This window comes from Haliotis asinina, chromosome 1 (genome assembly GCF_037392515.1).
Source record: "Haliotis asinina isolate JCU_RB_2024 chromosome 1, JCU_Hal_asi_v2, whole genome shotgun sequence".
NCBI classification, from domain to species: domain Eukaryota; kingdom Metazoa; phylum Mollusca; class Gastropoda; order Lepetellida; family Haliotidae; genus Haliotis; species Haliotis asinina.
Window position 1 is genome coordinate 35,120,859 of NC_090280.1, and position 22,131 is coordinate 35,142,989.

Sequence of the window (22,131 nt, forward strand, 5' to 3'; positions counted from 1 at the left end):
AATATCTCCCTTTTGATTGGAATAGATTCATTCCGACGTCTGCACCTGCCCTTGCGAGTACATCTCAAGTTGAGTCGACCATCAACTCATTAAAGACTTGAGTAAATCAAATAGTCGCTCAGGGAGGTCACTACAATGAAGAGGCTTCAGAATCCATTCGTGAGGGACAGTCATATGCTTTTTGTAGTCAATCCAGCACGTGGAGAGGTTGCGGTGATTCATTTTAGCCTCCTCCAAAATCACTTTCTGTGCAAGAAGTTGATCCTCCCCAACATCCCTTTCTCGCCACCTGCTGCTCTCTGTAAATTATGCCATTGGAAGAGCAATAAGATGACACGAGGTTTGCCTAACACCCCCTGAATAGTTTTTATTGAGTATTTAGACATATGATAGGGCGGAAGTTTTTGGGATCAGTTAAGTCTCCTTTTCTGGGAAGGCGTATTGAGCGACCTTTGCAGAACCATGGAGGAACAATTTAGTATTAATATTAATTTTATTATTTTATTTTATTTTATTTGTGTTATGTACATCATTTGACATACGACTGAATTGGATCTATTATGGGACTATCGAAGATCTGTTTTACAGTACTTGAGTTATGACAGTGTTGGATTTGTGTAAATTATGAACTTGCGAATATCGAAAATCTGTGTCACCATATTTTGCATACAACTGTTTTGGATCTATGTCAAAGTATGGGACTTACGACATTCGTAGATCCGTGTCACCGTAACTGGCAGACAACTGTTTTAGATCTATGTTAATGTAATGGACTTATGACCACCGTAGATCTGTGTTACCATATTTGGCATACGACTGGTTTGCATCTGTGATAAAGTATAGGACTTACGACTATAATACACTATACTATTATATCATGCACTGTGTATAACTGATGCTTCTCGCGAATATACCTTATCAGTGTTTGCTAGATGAAGGATTATCATGCACTTCTCAAAAACACTTTTTTCAGGATTACATCCAGGGAAAACAACTTTCTGTGAGTAAACCCAAAGGAATAAAACCATTCTGTAACATTTTCTGGAAGAAATGATGACTTAGAACCTTCACATCTTTGCTTTGCTTTGCAATAGGTGGTCCCATGAAAACAATTCTTCACGCACACCCCAAACTTGCCATACTGGAGCGTCATCACAGTTCCCAGTCCTTTACTGGGATTCGACCCACAGACCTTCCGATACGAAGTCGGACGCTTCGTCATCATGACCAACAATTTGTCATAAAAAGGATGCGACCTTACCAGGGTGACCACAGGCTCTACCGCAATACCACACCCCCTTTGATTACCGGTGATTGCATGTTCAGTTAGAAAGACGACACTATTTAAGACATTCGTTGTAAAGTATGAGAGTTACGCCGATCGCAGATCTAAGTTAAAGTATGGAAGTTACGAACAGCTCACACCCACGTGAAAGTGTGGGGGTTACGCCTATCGCGGATCTCAGGGTTACGGTCAACTGACATCCATGTTAAAGTTTGGGAGTTACGCCTGAGACACAGATCTGAATTAAAGAATGAGAGTTACGCCTTTCGCATATCTAAGTGAATCTATACGAACAGATCACATCCCTATTAAAGTATGGGAGTTGCTCATATCACAGATCTAAGAGGAAGTATGGGAGTTACGAACAGCTCACATCCACGTTAAAGTATGGAAATTACGCCTACTCCAGATCTAAGTTGAAACAAGGGAGTAACAACCAGCAGACATCTGCAGCAGATATATGCATTAAAGTCACATCTGTCGAACATCTAAGTAACAGGTATGGGTATTTAACAGCTGAAATTGTTACTTTGCTTTGACTCGCCACTTCTACGACTAAACGACGTCTTGGCATCATCGATACAGTGACCTGATGGCCTGGTTTTACATAGCATGTACGGTAGATAGAATTTCCTACCTTGTAGACACCCAGAGGACCGGAATATACTGGATCTGTCTGACCCCATGCAGCTGTTAGTGGTTCACATTGACCTTCGACATGAGATAAGGCACACGTCGATGTCTTTGCATAACGTGACGAAAGTACGATAAGACGAGAGCAAATTGAAGATTAAAGTAGTATTTTACATCTAACAACAAGAACAATGGTAGTAACAACAACAAGAAGAAGAAGAAAACGCCGGCAATACCCCCCGTAATCGCAAAATATTCTTCATAAATATATCTAGCTTTAGTGTAGTGTATTTCACCTTACATGAGTTACTCAGACTTGTACCAGTACCAGACTTGTACCAACCATGTACCAGTGTACAAGACAAGCAATACAGAAGACCCTAGCTTATTCACTGGGACGTTTAAGAGTAATTCAATGATCACTGGCATATAGCAGCGACATCTGATCGCAAACCTATCTTCATGGTAAGCGGTTTAATTGATATTCATTGTATTTCTTTAAAAAAACGTCTTTTTGTGTGTTCTGATAAATACACGTGTTCTGAATACATTCTTTCACCGAAGTTCCAGCTCATCTCGTAACATGTTTGTGTGCATTAATCCGAAGTAACTTTGTTTTGTGCCGGTGACTACCATTACTTGATCCAATGTATCTACAGTAATAAACTTCCATTAATTAACTGATGCATATTTTCCGTTTGTTTTGTCTTTAAAATGTGTATATCGTATTTCGGTAAGCACACAACAGTCATCGGGGAATCTGTCTATGGTCCACCCCTGAAGACCTGGGCCCCCTTGCACAAAACGATCTTAGCGCTGCAATGATTGTAACTGCTATACACTAACATAGGCTTAAGATCGTCGTAGCGCTAAGATCGCTTAGTGCAATTGGTCCCGGGATTAGAATTGAACTTCAGTAGCCTATGTTTGGCGTGAAAGTTTGATTCAGGCATTCACCATCAGGTGTTCATTCACATGTTCTGATGTTCACCATCAGGTGTTCATTCATATGTTCAGATATTCACCATCAGGTGTTCATTCATATGTTCAGATGTTCACCATCAGGTGTTCATTCATATGTTCAGATGTTCACCATCAGGTGTTCATTCATATGTTCAGATGTTCACCATCAGGTGTTCATTCATATGTTCAGATGTTCACCATCAGGTGTTCATTCATATGTTCAGATGTTCACAATCAGGTGTTCATTCATATGTTCAGATGTTCACAATCAGATGTTCATTCATATGTTCAGATGTTCACAATCAGATGTTCATTCATATGTTCAGATGTTCACCATCAGATGTTCATTCATATGTTCAGATGTTCACCATCAGGTGTTCATTCATATGTTCAGATGTTCACAATCAGATGTTCATTCAAGTGTTCACCATCAGATATTCACCATCAGGTGTTGCTTCAAATGTTCACCATGACATGCTGATTCAAACATTCATCAGAAGAGGAATGATCACATATGTAATGGATATACAACTTCATTAATTCTGTGAAAGGATACGTTTCGACATAGATTCTAATGTAAAAATTAAAGACGTTGCGTATCCATGAAAACTGGTATCGTTCTTCATCAGCTCAACTTCAAAAATGCCCATCAAAGAAGTCATAAGATGTTGCTTCAAATATTTACCATCAGATGTTAACTCTGATATTCCCCTTCAGATATTGCTTCAACGTGGACGTTTCAACGTCGTTTCTTTCATATGCAACCAAAATGTAGTTTCAAGTCATTCATTCATCCACGTGGTTGTGTCTGCTTGGCTGAGGTGAGTGAGTGAGTGAGTGAGTGAGTGAGTGAGACTGTAAATAACCTGGACCAGCAATACAGTGGTCAATACAAGGGGCATTGATCTACGCAAGTAGTATACGACGACATGAATCAACCAAATCAGCCAACCTGACCACCCAGTCACGTCAGTCGCCTTCTATGACAAACATGGGTTGTTGACGACCAGTTCTAATCCGGACTCTCCCAGGTAAAGGTGTGGCAAGCCTGGACTGAATTTAAGCTTTGGGGAGCTGTTATGTGTTCTGTAGAAGGGGCACACTAACAATGCGAGGCCTGTGTGTTCCTGCGTTGTCACCCTGATGCAAACGCCACCGTTCCCGTTGGCCATGTGTGCCCCCAGGAAGTTGTCACTTAGCACTGCCAGGTGACACGTCCACCATATACAAGGCCCACTTGCATGAAGCAGTCTTAGTGATACAATGATTGTAACTCCCATTCTTCAACATAGGCTTAAGATAGTTGTAGGGGTAGGATTGCTTTGTGCAAGTGATCCCATGGTGCACCGTGACCAAACTATGCCAACCTCGGGCCAAATCTAAAAGATCGACCTGGTGTAGTTGTTAGACGTTAAAATATGGTACTTGTTGGTTCCTGCTGGCGCTCAGTACGGTATGAAAGTTACTTGGTGTTTCAACGTTCAGTTTGTTTTTGTGTTTTGGGCTGTTTTAAATGTAATAGAACACAATGAGACGTTTAATTTGTTGCTCACCCTTATTAATCCCTTGATAATCCCTTATATAAACAAACCGCACATCAAAGATTTGCCGCATGTCGATCTGGCGTATATGGTACCCCCAAAAAATGTCGATCTCGCGTGAAGACACCCAACGGAGCAACATGGCAGTGAGTATTATCGTGTGGTGTGGTTACCCTCTGGTCGTGGTGTTAAATACCCTGACAACTGACAAAATAAATACCTTCTCCTTACGCAGGGACTTGGCGCCGATATTTCATCCCATGTCTGTGGAAGAATGAGTGAGTGAGTAAGTATGGTTTTACGCTGCTTTTAGCAAAATTCAAGCAATACCACAACGGGGACAGAAGAAACGGGCTCCACGCATTGTACCCATGTGTGGAATCGAACCCGGGTCGTCGGCGTGATATGTCAAAGCTTAAAGCACTGGGTTTCCCCACCACTGGCTGTATGAAACTGCATAAGTCGAGGAGAGAAATTGAAAAAAAACAAACAATTCCTGAAAAGAAAAAGCTTCCGTATTAACGCAAATATTAGCCCATTCTTATACCAAACAATAATACCATTGTATTTGGGAGTGTGGTGTTTCTGGTGTTCCATAGTCACCATATGGCAGAGATATTGTCGGTATCACGTTCAATATTAACACACTCACTCACTCTGGAGTTCTCAAGGACTTTTCAGAACAAACTGAGGCACTTTAGACGCTAAGGGTACCCATGTCCTGTCATATTTAAGGGTCACAGTATTGAAAACATTTCTTTTCTTTAGTTTATATATGAATAGTACATTATTATCATTTATGCCTGTGTGTGTGCATGTGTGTGCGTTATTGAAACGTGAGTAGCAACCAGGACTGCTGCGTATTGTTGGGGCACATTGTATGGATGGATGGATGGATTTGTATGGTTGGATGGGTGGATGGATGTTTAACTGATAACACGGACGCTTTAGCCGTAATTTCCATGGGACTATAAAGCATTATCTTATCTTGTCTAATAATAACACAATGCCACCATGAACACAATACAGAACCGACCTAATAGTCACCTACCAGGTCACCCAACCACCTCTGAACACCGATGACATCAATGCGGCATGGGCTTCGAACAACATAAGTTTCCAACATCCATCACTTACAAACGTGCCGTGATGGGTTTCGTGATTACTACAATAATTCCAAACGCTGTAAAGGTGGTGAGGCAGCCTAATGATGAAAGCCTCCGCTTGTCACTCTGATGACCCGCACATGGGTGCAGTATGTCCATTTCTGATGCCCCCCGTAGGGATATTGGGAATGTTACCAACAGTGGGGTCTTCATAGAGGATGTGTACTGTACACTTGGGGTCGGGACAACACTGAAAGTTTCAGCACACAAAGCTGACGCCGAGTTTGCTCGATCCCGGTACCCTAAATTCGCCGAATCACTAGCCAGGTGCCTTATCACGCTCGCCCACCACGCCCCATTACCCACGAGCTCTATTTTCCTCAGTAGCGTACCTAATTCCCGATGTAACATACCATTTCTTTTTTTTCCCCTGTAACATAGCGATTCTAACCCACGCTATAAAATAATTTTAATTTACAATCGATATTCTTCAACAAACCAAAAAATAACCGTACAAATGTACAAGTCTAGGTTCCTGAAATCGGGCTGTGGACATTATGATACCACTATTTAATAGCCAGCACATTTCGCCTGCAGTTTGCACTCGGTATTCTAATTCCTTCTGTTACGAGCAACCTACGCTCCAAATTCATGGTTTCTACTTTAATGAGGGGCCTAGTGTTTAAAGACTTAGATAGATGGTCATGGTTTTGATCACTGGAATATATGGCCTAGAATTGATTATTTACAGACCGCCGCTATATAGCTGGAATACTGCTGAGTGAGGCGTTAAACAACAACCAAAACATGCCACTTCTGTATTTTTTGATGTTGTATAAGCACGTCACTGTGCACCAGTCAGTTACAAAGTCTAAAAGCGGCTTAATGATTAGATATTGCCTGTATACAAAGGAACTCTTAAATTGGAACCTGTCAATGTTAGTTGTCAGTTGTATTGGCAAGGATATTTACATGCATGGAAAAGAGACGGCAAGAGAGCCCACCCTTGTCGTAAACCTGTCTGGCACCTGAGTTAACTCACATACACTAACATCGGCTGTGGCTGGTACATGATGAGACCGTGTGTTTTACATGGGTTGGTGGTAGAGGGCGCGAACAAAGTCAAACTAGAAATATAATTTTACGTATACCAAAAATAAAAACATAGAAGCAGGTGAAAGGATAGGCGATGCGTTATTACTTTAGAAAATTTGGATAACTGAAGCAATAGAATAGCGAACAATAGCGAATAGCAACGGCCTTATGGTGAAGCATGTTATCGGAAACAGATTTTTATCGGTTATTGAGCTTGACTGATCCTCGCCGACAGCTTTTCTTTTTTTTTTTACCATGATTTATTACTCAAGGCTGAAATATTACCGATGTGACTTGAAATTCACTCACTCACTCATTCACTCTTCTGCTAGAAACCCCGTATACGAGTTATACTCACAATCGGCGCGCCAGCAACCCCCAACCCCCAACCCCCAACCCCATCCCTATATTATCTACCACACTATCAACCTCCCCTCCCTGCTGTCTCTCTAAACAGACTTTAGCGACCCTATCTTTTCAGCATACATCACGCTGCAAGTCAAACAACACTCACTATATTCTGGAAGGAAATTCCCTAACCTTCACACAGAAATATCTAATCTGATATTCCATCAGTCTATGCTGGAGACAATTCCACGCTCCTGTCACCACAATAATAAACAGGTCAATGGAGTTCCTGAAGCGCTGAATAATGTGTAAAGTTGTAATTGGGCTCGATTTCCCCCAAAAATGATAAGGTATTTTGTTGCAGTGATTATTAAATCCCAAAATAAAATACGTTTGCTCCAGAATTAGAACCCATGGAAGCTGTCCTATAGCACGTAAAACGCATTTGAAAAAGTGTTAATTTTGGGACAAAACACAGAAACACACGTCCCGAGGTCACTGCGGTGACATGTTTAACGAATGCAGTGCCACGTGCCCGGGTGTGACCCTTCACCTCTGGAATATAACCATGAAGAATCTCTAGACATACAGGGTAAATTTCCACCACTCGACCACCAGGCCTTATCTGTGCCGAACCTACTCTTTCTTCCTATCATTGTGATGTCTGTGAATATTGTCTTCGGTCAAAACATACCTTTACGGTCAAATCTAAAGATGGTTTCGTACCATAAGGCTAGAACACGTAAACCGTTTCCGCTAATGAATGGTTTGCGACAAGGTTGGGTTCTCTCGCTGACTATTTTTTCAATGTATGTAAATATCCTCGCAGCTGACAGCAACTGACAATTCACCCTTGAACATTGACACGGTTCTAATTCAAGAGACCTTTGTATGCAGACAATACAAGGGTTTTATTACTGATTTTCAGCATTCCACTCACATAAGCTAATATCTAATTTTCAAATTCACGCTTTAACTGACACAATCTCATAAGAGGAGACAGGATGGTGGCCGAAGGTAAAGACGAAGTCCTCGGTTCGATTCCCCAGAAGGGCACAGTAGTGAATCCCATGTTTCGTGGAACGACATTAGTACCGAATGAGCGAAGTTCGTTTTACACCGCTTTTAGCACCATTCCAATGATATCAGGCGGGAAGACAAGAGATGGTCCTCACACACCGTAGCCATGTGGCGAAACTAAACCAGGTCTTCGGCATGACGAGCGAACGCTTTAACCACTAGACTAATGAACAGCCCCTGTGGTGTTGATGTGAAACTGATGAGGTGTATACTTGCTCACTAACTGACAGAAGAGGATACTAATTGGTCTAAATATACATGACAAATTCGACTCTGCATGTCCTCATAGCCTCACTGCAAGACTTCCCGATACATGGCCCCAGCGTGACTTTGACTTCAAACTGACACGCCTGAGGCAGCTGAAATTAAAAAGCCACGTAAACTCCTTGCTCACTCACTCAGTTACTCGCTCGCTCACTCACGCACTCAATTGCCATGGCGATAGTAACCACCCCACCCCGTCAATTATCCGATACGTACTCTCATCCCCACCCCACCCCACCCCCCACCTCCGCACACAAACCCTCCATTACCCCCTTATGTTACTCGCAACCTGTACACAAACGCATCAACACATCACTGATAAGAACGACCGCCACCAGCATCTGTTCAATAATCCACACAATCACCGTTATCTCACGTTCTGCAGTTGTAACACGACATCATGTCATGTCAAAACTCATCCAGACAATAAACACAATTGATAACATAAGATATGTCATGATTATGTGTGATAATGCATGATAATGTGTGATAATGCATGCTAATGTGCAACTGTTTTCATAACGAGTGTTCACAGAAGGATTCAGATGGTTCAGTAATGAAAACAGCCATGGGTACATTCCACCACTGTCTTACACCTTCATGCTCTAAATAAAATTTCTTCTAAAATACTAAAATACGTTTCTCTGATGTCCTCATTACATCATCAATGTCTGTATTCCAAACCGCTCTCCGTAGGTATATCCTGGAACACATAATCCGAGTGCTCAGAATCACATGTCATTGGAGTCCATGCTGCATGCTGAACTGAACGCCGACACGACGTATACCTAAAATGTTAGACGTAGACGGTCAGACTGTAGTCACGCGCAAGGTCGTTACCATGACAACTACAAAGATCACAACGTTGGTTAGGGGCGGGGTCTAATATCGTTTGCAAAGATGTCAAAATTCAAAGTCTGGCTTAGACACATTACAAAACGAAGAAAAACTGAAGATGAAATTGTACTCGTTACCAGGTGGACAAAGAATAATAATAATGATATTATTTAGGATGATGGGTATGTATAAAGCACTGTGTCCATCAGGATACAATGTATTTCTAGATTTTGAAAACATATTTGCTGAACATAATCTCGTTCTTGACATCACGGGGCAGTATTGTAGTCTTTAGTGGTTAAAGAGTTCGTTCGTCATGCCGAAGGCCCAGGTACGATCCACTACAGGAGCACAGAGCGGTGTAAAATTACACTCACTCATTCACTAACTCTTGACACGAACTCACGGGCAACAAACTAAATATATACTCTTCTAATAACTGTAAGTGTGAGACCAGTATCAAGCGAGCACTAGAAAAAGTCCAAATCAATAAACCCGGCCATTCACTGTAGAGAACGACGTTCATGAACAATGCTGTAACTATATGTCCAGAAAGCCTTGACACACAAAGGAGTGTTCGCAGACAGAACGCCTCCCGAAAACGCAACATCTCGGAATGGAAGTTTACCCTGAAAGGGTGGGAGTTCCCAAAGCACGGCCAATGTCACATCCGGGCTCTACAGATAGTGAGATTGTGTATAAATACGCGGACAGAGTGTGATAAGGCAGATCATTCCAGGGATCACTGAGGGAACAAACATCGTGAGTACATCACAGAAATTGGCCATCCTTCTCACTGTGCCTGATAACATGTGATTTGTAATGTTATTCAAAGTTTTGAATGATTTATAATTAGAACATCTAAATGATTCCTTTGAATTACATACATACGTATACTATCTAACTCACACACTCTTCACCAATAGTCGGTTCTTCATATTGTTCCCTTATGATAACTCTCTCATGCGATTATTATTCGTTTTTACTATGGTATCAGCGGATAGTATTCACGGTATTATATCATACAGGCCGTAATCGCTGATACTATGCATGGTATTCGCTTAAACTGTTCTTAACATTAGCTGGAGATGCAGTTCTGAGTGTCTGAACGATGCTGGGCGAAACTGAGCATACAGCGGAGTTGGGATCACGAATATGAGCGAAACAGGGAACGTGTGTCTATGATCTTAGTTTTAGGAAGTCTAGGCAGTGAATGTGGACCTAAGGATGGTGGAAAAACTTATTGACTTCATGGGTTGTATACTCCCCATGGAACTGAGATTGAAAATGTGATGGGACTGACACCCAATGATCGAGAGAAAGAAAGTGCAAATATAAATACCCGTATACTATAATAATCGGGTACGGTAGGTACAGTGAAGTACGGCACGGTAGGATAGGTACGACGTTTATGATATTGTCCATATGAAATTCCGAGAACACTTAACACAGAAACGCCAGAACGAGTTTTGAATCATTAGCTCATTAATATACTGGAGGTATGACCATACAGCTGTTGTTTTCGCTTCACTGTCTATGCGCGCATTGTATTCTTGATGTTGACAGGACCGTGAAGCTGCCATAATTAATCCATATATATGGTTTCTGAATAGTGATTAATGCATGGTGTAGATTCATAACTACGACCCAGGCCGCTTCAGATTTCAGTATCAATGTACGCCAGGGTCCCGTTTCACAAAGCTATCATAGCGTTATCACCGTGGTAAGCCTGTGTTAAAGTATGGGAGTCATGATCACCTTAAGCTACGATTGCTCAATGAAATATGGGCCCGGTAGAGGAAGTATGCCCGTCGCATATTTTAGTGAAACGGGACCTGACGCGCATTCATTCTGAAGTCTGACGCTGAGCGTGACACCATGTCCAGGATGCCCTTGTACAAAGCGATCTAGGCGCTAAAGTGATCGTTCATCCCATGTCTTAACATAGACAGACTGGCGTAACGCTAAAGTGGTCGTTCATCCCATGTCTTAACATAGACAGACTGGCGTAACGCTAAAGTGATCGTTCATCCCATGTCTTAACATAGACAGACTGGCGTAACGCTAAAGTGGTCGTTCATCCCATGTCTTAACATAGACAGACTGGCGTAAAGCTAAAGTGATCGTTCATCCCATGTCTTAACATAGACAGACTGGCGTAACGCTAAAGTGGTCGTTCATCCCATGTCTTAACATAGACAGACTGGCGTAACGCTAAAGTGGTCGTTCATCCCATGTCTTAACATAGACAGACTGGCGTAAAGCTAAAGTGATCGTTCATCCCATGTCTTAACATAGACAGACTGGCGTAACGCTAAAGTGGTCGTTCATCCCATGTCTTAACATAGACAGACTGGCGTAACGCTAAGGTGGCTTTGTGCAAGGACACCCAGAGCCCCGTTTCAGAAATTACTATCGTAATTTACAGTATACAAGTTAAACAGTTGTAACGCTACCATAACTTTATGAAACGGGGCCCGATCCGTAGAGCTACGACATTCGTAAGCCTATGATAAACAATAGAATTGCGATAGGTTGTAACATTACGAACGCTTTGTGGATATGACTGTTTTATTCTGCATAATCCGTGAAACATTGCCGTTTTATATACATGTTTGTAAAACCAGTTTGGCTGTATAGATAGTTAGATTCAATGTCACAGCATCACTCTTACTCTCCAAATTACTTTCTACTCACATGAATAAACGGATTTTTATAGTTGAAGCCAGTATATTATGTTCTATCAACTCCCGAACAAACCATCTGTGCACGAAATGCAAGCGATACCGCCCTCCCTCGTTACTACCGAGGATTAAGCGCGGAAGGAGGCAGATGACAATTAAAAAATTATGAGTAAATAAGAAAAATTATACTTGTGAGAATAAACTAAAAACGAAACTTTGCTACACAGTCTTTTGTTCGAAAAAGTTGAATTTCCAAATAATTACTGTACATGTGTCACGTGTCTTGTGTCTATTTGACTTCATTTTTCTTATTATATCAAATATTAGGTAAGAAGTAACTCATACTGCCTAATGACGGACATCCCATTGTAGTACTGCTGACTCGGCAGTGTTAGCGACCATCGAGAGTAAGTCTAGTTGACGATAACGAGGCTAATGGACTCATATCCGTGAGATAAACGCTGTACATGGGCGCTGGAGTTACAAGGTCATTGGGGCACTGGTACGCTGTTTAAAGAGACACTTCCCTATCGTTTTGGGTCGATTGCATAGCCTAGTGGTTAAAGCATTCACACGTCACCCCAATGACCCGGGTTCGATTCCCCACACGGGAAGCCCATTTCTGGCGTCCTCCGTCGTGATGTTGCTGAAATATTTCTCAAAACTGCGTCAAATTCAAATCACACACTCAATGAAGAACATTTGTTGTTTAAAGCCCCACTTGATGAGCCAGTGGTTGATATTCTGAACAACGATTCACGACGTCGGGGTACGATGATATAGTATCAGTCAAGCACCCACCCCCAACATTTTTTGGAATGAGATATAGTATTGTCAGGATCTGTTACACATTACCTACTGCCAACATAAACGTTTTGCAAAATGTGACATTGAACGGTGTACATCTTCGGACTCAAACAAAGATCCACAAAAACAACAAAAACAAAGCACCAAACACAATCAGGGCAATCAAACACACACAAAAAACACAATCAAATATTCTGGACCAGCTCGTATTGTCAGAGGTCATCCATCATATGTCTACGTGATAATTCATTGTGATAACGCCTATCTTCCTAGCTGTAGCATGGCATGGTACCATATACCATTGAATGTCCATCGAACGCAAACATGTCTGTGTCAAAGTGTAAATGACCACGAATTCTAGTCGCGAAAATTGACTTCTACACATTGACGTTGATAGTAGCCTTGTGGGAATGCTTTTCTTAAAATCTTCCAACCGATTATTATGATTATTTTCTTATTTGTTTTGCTTGTTATTAAATGTATACCCTCGTGCTCATTGTTTACACTAGGCACCCAGTGTTTAGTCCAGGTCACGTATCCTTTCAGCTAACCATGCAGAACGGAAGTCAAAACGGCGCACAAAATGGCTGCCCTGTCATAAAAAATGGTGAAGAGTTCAACCCCTACAGGAACTGGAGACGCCCAGACTTGCCCAGTCGGTGCACGTACGGCAGATCGAAGGACAGCCCCCACTCCAATAAAACATGGTGAGACATGCGCCCTCAGATATTTGTTATTAACCAGTTGTTGTTCAGGCGTAATTGCGGAAACTTGTGACGCCATGTAAAAGGGAGGCAACTCCGTAGTCACAGTATTCCCTTTGGGGGATTATGCTTGAGGTATATTTCATAAATCAGTCATCAGAGTCCCCTACAACGATGATGCACGTTGTAGCTGACGTCCGCGTCATGCTTTGTTCTTGTCAATTAAACGTGTATTTTTGAAACTGATATTTTAAGCTATTACCTGTCATTCTGGCACCACACCAGCAATATTCCAGTGGTATCATGGTAAAAGTTATCTATCTGAATTCTCACAACGCAAACCCGTGATGATCCGGAATGATCCGGGTTAGAACTGACATTCAGCAACCAGCAAGAGCACATATGGCAATCGGGCATGTTGGTTTTGTTTGTGATATATTATCGTATCCCTATAGGGTAGATCGATACGCATGTGGTTGATCACTGGATTGTCTTCCAGAGCCCATTATTTACAGAACGCCGCCATATAGATGATATATTGCACATGGCGACATTAAACGACATGTTCACAAACAAACAATAATGGTTAGCCACCACGCCCCAGCGGTTGCGTGTGATCAAACAATCCTCCTTATGGCGGCCATACGGTGTTATGGATCAGTTAGGCTGGTTGCCACCCGACCAGACAATCCAGTAACCAACAGTAAGAGCATCTATCTACACAGATAGGATACAATGACATGTGTCAACCACGCCAGCGAGTCTGACCATCCGATCCCGTGAGTTGCCTCTTACGACAAGCTGAAGACCAATTCTAGCCTGTGCTTTCACATGTATACGGTGACAGTGATGATAAGTAAATTGGCCGATAGATTTATTTTACACATGGTTCTCTCAGCACCAGCCACGCATACATTCAAACCAGCAGACATGTAGCGGTACCAAATATACATTATATATTTTTATTCAGATCAGACTATATATTTTACATACATGTGTGGCATCAATGACATGGATTATACCATATTTATTCACATCAAGTGATGAATATTTATCATTTCCCATGTCACTATATGAATGTATTTCAGTATTTCAAAACGCTGCAGCCCAGGCATGCATTTTCAGGTCACAACCATTAAAGAACAAAATATGATATACCAGCGTTTTGTGAAGTTAAAATCTGAAAACTCTGGATACGAATGAGCACATGTTTTGGATACCATATTTGAATGGAAGGTGTTATGTTTTGGGGGGGGGGGGGGTTATCATACACTCGTGAGAATACCCTTTGGATTTATCAGTGTTGTCTCACTTAAGAAAATGTTACTTTGTCGAAGTTACAAGTGTAAGTTTTAACTGAACAAATACCCTGGTACGCCCAAAATGGGTTCGTCGGACCCTTAAATCTCCACAGTCAATGGTCCGACTGGCTGGTGAATTTTCATGGGGTCATTTTGTAAATATACCATTCAAGTTATAATGCACTTTTAAATGATGCAAGATTATGGCCCGATAAAATGTTCATCACATTAGCAGCGTACCTTTGTGTAATCTTTAACTTAGTTTCTGCAAAAGTTGGAAACTATGATGTGTTTGTACACTGTTGTGTACCTACTAGTCGGACGTTATGTATTTTGCTCACTGAGATACCATGCCGCCCTTTAACATGGATATCCCATACTCACTGTACAACCCGTGAAGATTCGGGTGACCATTGAAGATCCGGGATAGAACTGGACATCAGCAACCCGTGCTTGTCGTATGAGACGACTAATATGATCGGACGGTCAGGATTGCTTATCAGGCTGAATGTCCGGTTTAGATCCGGAGATGGTTACAGTCTGTGAAGTTATGTGCCTATGATATTGCTGGAATATTGCTAATAACAACGTAAAACAACATTCACTCACTTGCGCAGACGCGGTTATACACTGCGGGCTGCTTTGCTATGTCTGAAATAGTTGACTACAGGGGACTACAGGGTATACTCACGTACTCACTGCATTTTGTGTATAGCGCGCTGCCTGTAGGGGCGGTAACTCTCCAAAGGGGCAGATAACTCTGATTTTGTACAATGTTCCTGCAATAATGTTTATTTCACCACAGTCCCAAACCTGTTCGGCCGAAGATTCTCAATAGCGTGTTGGAGAACATTGCCGGCACCCCCATGATCAGAATCAACAACATCGGCAAGAGCGAGGGACTTAAATGTGAAATACGTTAGTATATGACGTGGACTGTGGTGATTGGTCTACGCTTTGTGACGTCATTTCAGGGAAAGCACGGTGTCTAGTATATGATGTAGTGTCTAATGATTTACTATTTTAACTTTCATTTCACAGACCTAAAGAACTGATAGGTATTTTCAGTGTATCTTGGATTGTGCCCGTCGTTGTTGTACTCAATAGGAGACTCTCGCCATGTCGACACAAGTTATGCCAAACCTCCAGTAATTGATACAGCGGTCTGTGTCTTCATTTTCCAAAGTCTCATAAAATTAAAAATCGACAAGTTAAAGTCGACGTAACGAGACTTTATGCTGCCTTTCGTTTTCTCGCCCTTTTCGCATTTTCGTCGCATTTTCGCATTTTGTACTCATTCAGATGTGAGAGTAGTAATAAAGAGATTTAGTCCGCCTTGTCATGTAGATCTGTTGGCAGTTACCGATACCCCTTCATGTTAATTTCAATGTAATATTTCTCTGTGCTTTCATATATAGAAATCCATGTATTGACCAGCCGAAATTGTCTGTAATCATCAATATTGATGTTCTTTCTATTCGCAGTTGCCAAGTGTGAGTTTTTTCAGCCTGGCGGAAGTCTGAAGGATAGGATCGCACTGCGCATGATCGAGGATGCTGAAGAGAGGGGATTGATTAAACCAGGGGCGACAATCATTGAACCATCGTCCGGAAACACAGGTAAGTCGTCTCCCCTTCGTCCACTTTCTTTCAAATCTGATTTTGAGGGAGAACGCTTCATGGCAATTTTAATCTCACATTGCGTCTTCAAATTCAAAATCCATCCCATCTCTCCTGTTCAAGAACCAAAGGCACGATAAATGTCGCAAACAAATTCGACGGCATGGAAAGGGTGTTGGATAACGGATGAGAGATTTGGGGTTGTACTGGTGTATTTATATACAGACTTTGATCGCAAACACACCATGTTGCTGCTGTGATCAAAACACGTAAAACAGATGTGTGAATTAAACACGTGATGGTGAAGTCAAAAGGTATGTCACTTACAGGTATCGGCGTTGCCATGGTGTGCGCTGTCAAAGGTTACCGGTGCATCATTGTCATGCCTCAGCGCATGAGTCTGGAGAAGGTAACGCCATTCATGTTCTTCTTCCTCTTCTTCGTCAGTATCATCTTATTTGTCGAGTCGAATATTAATTATGCCTTAAAACATAATTTTATGCTTTATAGGACACATATGAATGACCAGTTAGCCTTGCAGAGTTGCGTCCGTTGGTTGTGACAGTGTTCGATGCTCAAATCCAAGTCTCTTCCTGATATGATTCATAGAGCTATTTACCGAAACTTGTGGCTCCATCACCTTAACACCGCGTCATAACCTTAATATAGGACAGCTGAGTATAACACTACTCGTACAAGGACGACACTGTAAGTCCTTGCGCAAATATTAATCAAACTCGTTGTACAAAATTCGTTAGGAACATGGTATCAGATGTTATGTTCATGTATGCTGGGTTGTCCTGATCACCTGTGTTTCCCTGTGCTCACCTATGCTCACTTGTGTTCACGTGTATTCATGTGTGTTCACGCGTGTTTACCTATCTGTACCCAGGTAGCGACCATGAAAGCGCTTGGTGCCGAAATCTACCGAACTGCTAACGGCATACCGTTCGACCAACCAGAGTCTCACGTGGGCGTGGCCAGACGTCTCATGGAGGAGATCCCTAACTCATTCCTCCTTGACCAGGTGAGCTGACGCTGTGCAAAGACAGTCACTAAACATTCTACGTAAAAACTGCATCAGCGCTGTGCGTTACGCCTTCACATGCATTTGTATCAAATGAAATGAATCGCAAGGCTTGTATATTTGAAATATGTATTTACATACAACGATGACTGAGTGAGTGAGTTTTAGCTTTACGCCGCGTTTAGCAATATTCAAGCAACATCTCGACGGGGGACACCTGAAATGACGTCACTACTGACGACTCATCAACGTAAAAGTTATTAGTACAGGTGATCGACCTTTGATCGATGGGGAACGATCGATGCTCATGTTGTTGACCACTGGATTGTCTGGCCCAGACACGATTATCAACAGACCGCCGCCGGGTGGTGAGGCACGTCATCTGACCTAATTTGTGACATATGATCAATATGTCAGTCAGTGGATTGTCTGATCGAAACCTGATTATTTACAGAATGTCATAAAGCTGAGATATAGCGGGGTTGAAAGACAAAAGAAAAAAATCAAAGAAAGACCACACGTCCGTGTTGCGTTTTCACTGACACTATGGATGGCCTTTGTTTCAGTACCGCAACGCCAGTAACCCACTGGCGCACTACGACGGGACGGCCGAGGAGATCTTAGATGCATGTGATAGTAAGTAATATATCTCACAAATGAGTGTGCCGTTTTCTGAATGGATGAGCTTGCATGTCTTATTTTCAGTATAACCCGCTTACAAGCGAGTAACATTATCTTTGTTAGCAGCTGGGAATACTTGGCAATTCATTTGGTACTTCTTTATATCTTTATATCTTTATTTAGTGCTTTAGTAATTATTCAGTTGAGTCTCTATGGTTACGGAAATTGCCGATGCAGTTCGATAAAAGGGAGATAACTCTTGTCGGTATTGGCTAATTGCCTAACTCTGGATCTCCATGTTATGATCCGATACCCGTGCTTCAAACACTTCAAAATTAGCAGGTGCTCGGTAAGATAAATACGTTGTTCACTGGTTCAATGGGTTGGTGTATACCCTCTGTTTGTTTATATTTTCTGAGCCCGAGGGTCCATCAGCCCATGTCCCCTCTTGACCTGTGAGCAAATTATAATGGTATAGATGCAAAGAAAACAGGATGTATGAATTTCAGTAACTGTACTTTCAATGTCATTGTTGATAGTTGATGTAGAATTGATGCACCCATCATTTGAGTCTAACCTAGTAGTATGTTACTATTCCTAGACAAGCTGGACATGGTGGTCATTGGCACCGGCACGGGGGGCACACTCACGGGCGTGGCCAGGAAGATTAAAGAGCGGTGCCCAAACTGTAAGGTAAGAGACAATGGTAAGGCATAATGCCCGGGGGTAGAGGTGTAGACTGTTGAACAAGAGCTTTACAGGATTGAAGCTGAAGACTAAGGTGTTGAAGCTGAAGGGTGGGGTGTTGAAGTTGGGGAGTAGGTGTTAAAGCTGAAGGGCGAAATGTTGAAGCAGAGGGATGGAGATCAGCTCAGAGGTGGAATGTTGACGATAAGAGGGTAGACAGTTGAAGATGAGTGGTGGCGTGTTGAATCTGAGGGGTGGGGTGTTGAAACTGTGGAGTGGGTTGTTGAAGCTGGGGTGGGTGTTAAAGCCGATGCTGAAATGTTGAAGCAGAGGGATAGAGGTATGAACCTCAGAGGTGGAATGTTGACGCTGAAGGGTATACCTTTGCAGCTGAGTAGTTAGTGTTCAAGCTGAGGCGGGGAGTTTTGAAACTGAGGGTGATGTGTTGAAACTAAGAGTGATGTGTTGAAACTGAGGGCAATGTGTTGAAGCCTAGGGATGTCATGTTGAAGAAAGTGTGAAGCCCATTTTCTGGTGTCCCCCGCCGTGATATCGCTGGAATATTGCTAAAAGCGGCGTAAAACCAAACTCACTCACTCACTCATGCTGAAGATGAGTGGTGAGGTGTTGAAACTGAGGCTGAGCGGTTGAAGCCGAGAAATATGGTTTTAAATGTGAGGAGTGGGTTGCTGACGCTTAGAACTGCATATAAGTTCTCATGGTGCAATTTAACAAGCCTTCACAAGGCTTATGTTTAATCACTATTGTTTTTGTGTTGTCAGATAGTAGCGGTGGATCCCGAGGGTTCGCTGATAGCTGAGCCAGCTGAGTTGAATCAGAAGGGAAAGAAATTCGAGGTTGAAGGGATCGGGAAGGATTTCGTCCCAACAGCATGTGACAGACAGGTTAGTTAAGCATCCTCGATAGGGGCCCTTTGCAAAGCAAGGGTTGCCATGTCAAAAGCATATATAACATCAATTCGATTTTGTGGCCTGTAATGAATTCTTTCAAGAGATACCTTTCGTAATTACAAAACATTTGATGAAGCAGCAGAGACCTATGAGGAATAACAGGTAAACTACTCATAGTAAGTAAAAGAAAATAGCCGAGTTAGATTTTAAAAGTGCATTAATAATATTTCAACAGCTAACTGAAGTCGATGTTTTGTGTTAAAGATGTAACATCAATACTGAGTACTCTTTGAAGACAGGAACAGTATGACGCCGTGTTGCTGACAACCCGCTAGCTTTGAGAACGACTCTAGTGCAGATGGTTGATATTTGTGTTAATCTCCCAGTTTGTAGATAAGTGGTACAAGGCGGCAGACAAGGAATCGTTCCAAATGGCTCGAAGAATCGTGAGGGAGGAGGGACTTCTTGTAGGTGAGTCACAATCTAACTACATTCCCTAATTATCCTTGTCTAAAATATTAACAAAAACCCATGGCACATATATTCAGACTCATATTTTTAGGAACAACAAGAATGAACAGATAAGTGTCGAACAACTGACGCAATATACAAGTCCGAGAATCACACAATTCTTGGTGTACATGCTGTATAAATGTTCTTCCAGGCGGCAGCAGTGGCACAGTTCTGCATTACGGCATCCAGGCAATGAAGGACTTCGGCTTGAAGGAAGGGCAGAGGTGTGTCGTCATCTTCGTGGACTCCATCAGGAACTACATGTAAGAAGGCCAAACCCACCTCGTTTGGACACTCTTCTGTTCAAACACATTGACGTGTTCAGCTTGTTAGTCTCAAGGATACAACTTCTGAAAGCACACGGATCTTACGTTCAATTACAGGGAGATGTTCACTTAGATACATCTTCTATAAGGACATTGATCCTCTGTACAACCACAGTCTGATCTCATGTTGCAGGACGCGCTTCCTGAATGATGATTGGATGGCGGAGAGGGGCTACTTGGAGGATGAAGAGGAGGAACCCAGCAAGTAGACAGGTGAGAGCTCATGTAGTTTTGTTTCAAATAGAGGAGTTTCGACCAGACTCGCCGGTGCTTCTTATTAGTGCTGTAACGATGTAACTGTCGATGAATTGCAAAATTGTTGAGCCTCCGCTAGCAATTATTCGATGGATCCAAAGGCGTGTGACTATCGATAGTTTTGTAATTGACCTCCGCTGATAAATGCACAGGGCAAAATACAGTGAGTACCTCGTTCACTTTGACTAAGAGTTATTCGCCCCTGCTACGTCTCAACCAAACAGGGCGGAAAACATCGTTAGCTTGTTTGAAATTGTTCATAACAATACGTTTATGTTTGATGATGATAATGATAATGAGTTTATACATATTTGTATTTCCACACAACTAGTACATGCTCAAGGCGCTGCTTTGTTTATTTGATCTGGCTTTGAAATTTCTTGTCAATTGTTGAAAGAGACTGAAACTACCTCAGCTTGTTTTTATTTCATATAAACTATACATTCATTTGGAAATGACTTTAATAAGACAGTACAAAACTATTGCAATAGTTGGTCGCAATAGACTATCGCTACCGCAATAGTTGTTTCCTCCGCAATAATCACACCAACTTGTTATTATATACTGCGATAGACGCACTTCTCACAGAAATGAAAATATAAATGAAACGTATGAACTATGTTTCTTCTCTGTTACAGACAATGGAAGATTAGATCGGCCTTTATCAGTACTATTGTGACGTCAATTGCATGAGTGTGACGTCACCCGATGTCTACAGGAAGTGACGTCACAAGAGGCAGGTGGAGGCCAACCCTGTGTATATAGTGTATAGGTGACATCATTTCCCACACAAGTGCATGCTCATGTTGTTCAAAGTTTCAAGTCCATACAATTAATATTACAATATCAGTTTCATGTCCCACTAAATCGTATTTATTCGCACCACCGAGCGGCAATGCCGTGAAACATTGCATGCCATAGATATTGTTCACGTGACAGTAGCAATATGGCCTTCACAGGTAGACATCTAATATCATATAGGGTCTGTGTATATTGAGAGGTTTCTTTTCATTGTCAGTATTTCAATAGAAACTCAAATCTTAAGTAGAATGTTTTAAACTGGTGGAGTTGCATTGTTAAGTGATTGCTGAGAGCAACAATACATCAATGTCGATTTACACACATTCCATAGGTTACGTAGGGTTAGGTAGTAGAGCTTGTTTGTTGAGTTCAATACGTAGATATTACAGTTGAAACTCAAAAATACGACCTGTGGCAATGCATGTTTTGAATTTTGGATGTGTACATTTTGTAGAAAATTTGTGAGTCAAATCAGTCTGAAAATAAAATGTTTAATTTCCATGAACGTTCGTTACATATTTTATGAGCATGAAAATATCTGTATCGGTAAATGTGTCAATGTGGTGTTGAGTGATTGAGTGAGTGAGTGAGTGAGTTAGTTGGGTTTTACGCTGCTTTTAACAATATTCCAGCAACATCACGACGGGGAACACAAGAAATGGGCTTCACACATTGTACCCATGTGGGGTGTGGTTTTGAATCTATCTACCATGGGGTGCCAAG

General features: G+C 41.9%; 1 pseudogene; it reads left to right on the forward strand.

Moving 5' to 3' along the window:
* The first annotated feature begins 9,753 nt into the window (after positions 1 to 9,753).
* LOC137278608 (cystathionine beta-synthase-like) lies at positions 9,754 to 21,913 on the forward strand (annotated as a pseudogene).
* The last annotated feature ends 218 nt before the right edge of the window (positions 21,914 to 22,131 follow it).